At 35.0% G+C, this 5,614-nt stretch overlaps 1 pseudogene across 1 annotated transcript; it reads right to left on the bottom strand.

The window, feature by feature from the left end:
- Window positions 1-4,276: 4,276 nt before the first annotated feature.
- On the bottom strand, window positions 4,277-5,380 carry LOC308416927 (aminoacyl tRNA synthase complex-interacting multifunctional protein 1-like; annotated as a pseudogene). The gene is made up of 2 exons: window positions 4,705-5,380; window positions 4,277-4,568 (listed from the first exon to the last, which is right to left on the bottom strand). The product of its transcript is annotated as an aminoacyl tRNA synthase complex-interacting multifunctional protein 1-like (transcript).
- Window positions 5,381-5,614: the final 234 nt, after the last annotated feature.

Here is a 5,614-nt window from a genome sequence, read left to right as displayed (position 1 = left end):
TTTTTGTCAGTACTGTTTTTTCTGACATTAAAATAATTTTTCACATAAAACCATGTGAATATATATATTTTTTTTAGTCAGTACTTGATTTTTTTCAAGGGCCCGACAGTACACATTGAAAACCCAATAGTTACAATAAGCGTAAAGTACATGCAAAATAAAACGAAACATGGAAACAGTCAAAGTCTTCTTGTTTGTAAATATATATATATATTTTTTGTTTTCTTTATTTCTTGGACTTCATACAGTCTGTGAGTTGTTTCTGGGGGAGTGCAAGCCTCTGGGGTTAGCATCCCACTATCAGTGACTGCATATTATGTCTGTTCTTTTGTGACTGGGTTTTCACACTCAGGATGATATTCTCTAGATGCAGCCATTTTCTTAAGAATTTGGTTAAGTCATTGTTTCTGGTGGCTGAGTAGTATTCCATTGTATATATGTACCACAATTTTTGTATCCATTCATCTTCTGAAGGACATCTGGGTTACTTCCAGCTTCTGGCTATTATAAATAGAGCCGCTATGAACATTGTGGTGCATATATCTTTGTTGTGTACTAAAGTGTCTCTGGGGTATATGCCCAGAAGTAGAATAGCTGGGTCTTCAGGTAGTACTATATCCAATTTTCTGAGGTATCGCCAGACAGATTTCCAGAGTGGTTGTTTTAGCTTGCAACCCCACATTCAGTGGAGAAGTGTTCCTCTTTCTCTGCAGCCTCGCCAGCATCTGCTGTCATCTGAGTTTTGGATCTTGGCCAATCTGACTGGTGTGAGGTGGAATCTCAGGGTTGTTTTGATTTGCATTTCCCTGATGGCTAAGGATGTTGAGTTCTTCCTCAGATGTTTCTCGGCCATTCGGTGTTCCTCAACTGAAAACGTTTTGTTAACTCTGTATCCCATTTTTTTTAATAGGGTTATTTGATTCTCTGGTGTCTAGCTTTTTGAGTTCCTTGTACACCTTGGATATTAGGCCTCTATCTGATGTGGTGTTGGTAAAGATCTTTTCCCATTCTGTTGGTTGCCATTTTGTTTTCTTGACGATGTCCTTAGCCTTACAGAAACTTTGCAATCTCATTAAGTCCCATTTGTTAATGTTTGACCTTAGAGCTTGAGCCATTGGTGTTTTGTTCAGGAAATTTTCTCCTGTACCTATGTGTTCTAAGGTTTTCCCTACTTTCTCATCTAATAGTTTCAGTGTATCTGGTTTAATGCGGAGATCTTTGATCCACTTACACTTGAGCTTTGTACAAGGAGATAAGAACGGGTCTATTTTCATTCTTTTGCATGCTGAGTGCCAGTTGGACCAGCACCATTTGTTGAATAGGCTGTCCTTTTTCCATTGAATGTTTACTGCTCCTTTGTCAAAAATCAGGTGACCATATATATGAGGGCTCATTTCTGGATCTTCTATTCTATTCCATTGATCCACATGCCTATTTCTGTACCAGTACCATGCAGTTTTCAGCACAATTGCCTTGTAATATAGCTTGAGGTCAGGGATAGTGATTCCCGCAGATGTTTTTTTGTTGTTGAGGATGGATTTCGCTATTCTAGGTCTTTTGTTATTCCATATGAAATTGCACATTGATCTTTCCAATTCCATGAAGAACTGGGTTGGAATTTTGATGGGGATTGCATTGAATCTGTAGATTGCTTTTGGTAGGATGGCCATTTTTAAGATGTTGATTTTTCCAATCCATGAGCATGGGAGATCTTTCCATTTTCTGAGATCCTCCTCAATTTCTTTCTTTAGAGGTTTGAAGTTCTTGTCATACAGGTCCTTCACTTGCTTAGTTAGAGTCACACCAAGGTATTTCATAGTTTTTTTAACGATTGTGAAGGGTACGTTTTTCCTAATTTCTTTCTCCACATGTTTGTCCTTTGAGTACAGAAAGGCTACTGATTTGTTTGAGTTAATTTTGTATCCAGCCATTTTGCTGAACTTGTTTATCAGCTGTAGGAGTTCTCTGGTTGAATTTTTGGGGTCACTCAAGTACACTATCATGTCATCGGCAAAGAGTGATGTTTTTATCTCTTCCTTTCCGATTTGTATCCTCTTGATCTCCTTTTGCTGTCTAACTGCTTCAGCCAGGACTTCCAGTATTTAATTCTTCTCAAAAACCAGATATGATTAAAGGAGATCTGACAGCTTGGGAAGGTCATAAGGTAAAGTGAGTATTTTCTAATTCACAAAAATAAAATCAGATTGTACTTTTTGTAGATTTTTGTGTCTTCCAAAATTCTATTTTCTTTTTTTAAATATTCATTTGAGACTCACTTAATTTATGTAAATAAATTAAGAATATATAGCATGCTACTGAAATATTAAGACGGTATTTAGGAGAGAAGCCTTTTGAGAAGATGGGTACAAATTTGTCTCTGATTTAAAATCAATTCTGAAAATCTCATTAGGAGACTGAGTTCAAAATGAGGTGCTGAACCCTTCTTGATTCTTTCCGAATAGCATGCTAGGATAAGAAATAATGTGTAAGACCTGTGAAATATATTCTACTCTATCATGATAAAAACACAAATTCTTTTATCATAAAAACTTCATCAGAAGATTTGACTCAGGATCTTTAGAAATGTATAGATTAACTGATCCAATTATAAAAAACTTCTGATATTATTTATAAAGACATACCTCAATTAAGAGAACAAATCATGAATAAAGATTTCATTTTAGGATTCTTCATTAATACAAAAAGATGCATGTTCTCTTAAAATAGTATTGCAAATTTGTACTGTTTTAGGGTCATGATTTTATGATAGGCTGCAGACACTAGCAGCATTGTGCAGTACTATTTAATATATTATTTTTAAGATTTTAATGATTGAAAATTAACACATGATTGTACAGTGTAGTGGTACACTTGGTTATAGTATATGAAGACAAAATAACAATTCAAGAATGACTAATACAGTAATATTCTATTTATGAGATCATTATTGAATATAATAAATGTTAGAAAATTTAAAACTGCTCATGTAGACAAAATTTATATAACTTACTCTAATGTTAAATCTATTCATGTTCTCTTGCATGATAACGCTTTACCCCTACATATAAAATGTCTTCTTGATTTTTATTAAGTTTCAAAATATCTGTTTAAATTAGCATTGAGTACCACCTACATTAAGGTCAGCAGAACATAGTCATGTGCCTTCTTACAAGAGCTGCTTTCCTTCAAACATGAAGCTATTCTTTTTTGCCAGTTTTTGCTGTTTTTATCTCTGCCTTCCAATAAAACAAAAAGATGTTTTGGAAAAATCTATTTAATGAATATTGCAGACTACTACATATAATCTTAAATTTTGTTTCAGTTGTCTTTCAAATTTTTAACCTTTATTATTTTCCTTTTATTATAAGAATTTTATTATTATAGGGTCATCTCTATAATTTTTCTTTCATAAGACATTTTTATTATGATATACCTCATTCATAAATGCAGGGACACAAAACTTAATACAAGGCCCAATAAATTTTCATGAAGAGAAAAAACACATTTCAATCATCATCAAGATCAAGAAACAATCCACTTTAGAGCTTACCCTAGGTTCCAGGTTTGCCACGAAATACACATGCCAAAACACCAAGTTTTAGTTTATCATGGTTCTACATTGTGCATCCATGGCTTCTAACAATTTGTATCACCTTTTATATCATTCTTTTCACTTAATTTTTATAGTTATGCTATTTAATGTAGCTATAACTAGATTAAAATTTTTCTGCTGCACTTCTTCAAGAAGCATATTATACCAGAAATTCTTCATCGATGAGCTTGAAATTGATTTCATGATTTGGTACCAAAATAATGATATGCTAAACATTTCGCTGTCTATACATCTAAGTCAGTTTGGTTGTTATATGGAACGCACATATTAACATAAGATTAAAATAGTCAGGGATTGTGTCAAGGTTGCATGCGAAGTGTATTTTTGTATTAAATATGTAAATGATACTTTATTTTGCTTGTGTATTAATTTAACCAATCTTGTATTTCTTTTAAATTATGTAATTGTAGCTTTTCATTGTTATCCTAATAAATATTGTTGAGGAGCTTTCCACATATTTATTTTTTTATTGATGTCATTTTTTAAAAAAATTGTTTCATTTCATATATTCCATTTATTTTTATTTAAATATTGTTTCTATTAAATTCATGTATCAATTCAGATAGGATGATGTAACTATTTTTTTTATTTGTAAGTGACAAACACACTCATCTTCATTGTTATTAAGGTTTCACCAATATCTTTTGTTACAGAGCATGTCACTTATTTAATTCTGCTATTGACCATGGTTTGAGCCCTGCAAACTCTCTTCCACTTCACCTTGAAGGGACCTTCTTTGCACGTGGCCACAACATCACTGTTGTGCAGGTCAGGCTGGGTCTGCTCCCAGATCTTCTTCTTAGGGTTCAGCTCCTGTCAGGCTCTCCAGGGAAAGCATCAAAAGTAATTCTGTCTCCAGGAACGGACCCATGGGAGGGGCCAGAACTTCCACTTCCTCTGGTGAATTTACACCCGTCACCATAGCTTGAGACAGTACCTTTTGTATTTTTGCAGGCTTCAGATTACAAATTTTAAGCATTTTTTGCATAAAAGTATACGAATACATTTTTGTCATTGCATGGCTTTTTTTTTTAAGGTTTGATAGTGTGCATTAAGGTCTTACTAGTTACAATGAGCATACAGTAAATGTAAAACAGGATGTAACCTGGAATAGGTTTCAGATTACAAAGTAAGACCACCATGCGATTTTGCATGTGTTCTAGAGGAGCCTGATTCACTGCCTACGACTCTACTGTTCCTGGAGCTGCTTCTCCTACATGGAATTCTTCGACCTACAATGAATCTGCATCCGGGTGTTTCTTAGCAGTAACAATACAACCCATTCGAAGATCCAGGCACGATACGTCGATGGGCTTAGAGTCAGCATTTGCTGCCCCCGTCTGCTGCTTCTCTTTTTCTCTCCTTTCTTTTCACTCTTATCTTTTACCTTCTTTTCTCCCCACCCCCTTTGATCTGTTCTTTTGTACCAGAAGAGGTGGTGGTTGTTCCTGATGGAGACTGTATCACACTTTCAGAAACAGTACAGTTAGTCTCTAGTGAAGAACTGGATGAAACAGGTACTTGCTTCAACCCATTATGAGCTTCTGCCGGAATCAGCTCTTGCTTTAGCTCTTCTGTTTCTTTTTTCAGTTTAGCATTTTCAACTCGACGTTTCTTTTCTTAAAGTTGCCTTCAAAACTGCTTTCTCCTTGAGAAGAGCAACCTGCTGCTTCAGGTATTCAATGGTCTGACCCGCCTCTGCACCCTCCAGCCCCTTCAGAACAGCATCATTGCAGCCATCTTTCCCCAGAATGGGCAGAAAAGCATGGAGCGGTGAGCACAGCTCTTGAGCAGCCTCAGCTGGGTCTATATAACTCGTACACTTCAAATATGTTCTTAGTTGCGATTTTATTCGTTGAGTTCTTTCCAAAACTATTTGTCTTAGAAAGCTGAATTAGAAATAAGTTTTCAGTTCTTCACAGAAAACATTTAAATCAGTTAACTAGACACTGTAGTGCTTTGATTTTATGATATTTGTCATTACAGAAATAAAAATTGCTG

Source organism: Micromys minutus (assembly GCF_963924665.1).
Source record: "Micromys minutus genome assembly, chromosome: 1".
Classification (NCBI taxonomy): domain Eukaryota; kingdom Metazoa; phylum Chordata; class Mammalia; order Rodentia; family Muridae; genus Micromys; species Micromys minutus.
This window is presented reverse-complemented; position numbering and strand designations above follow the sequence as displayed.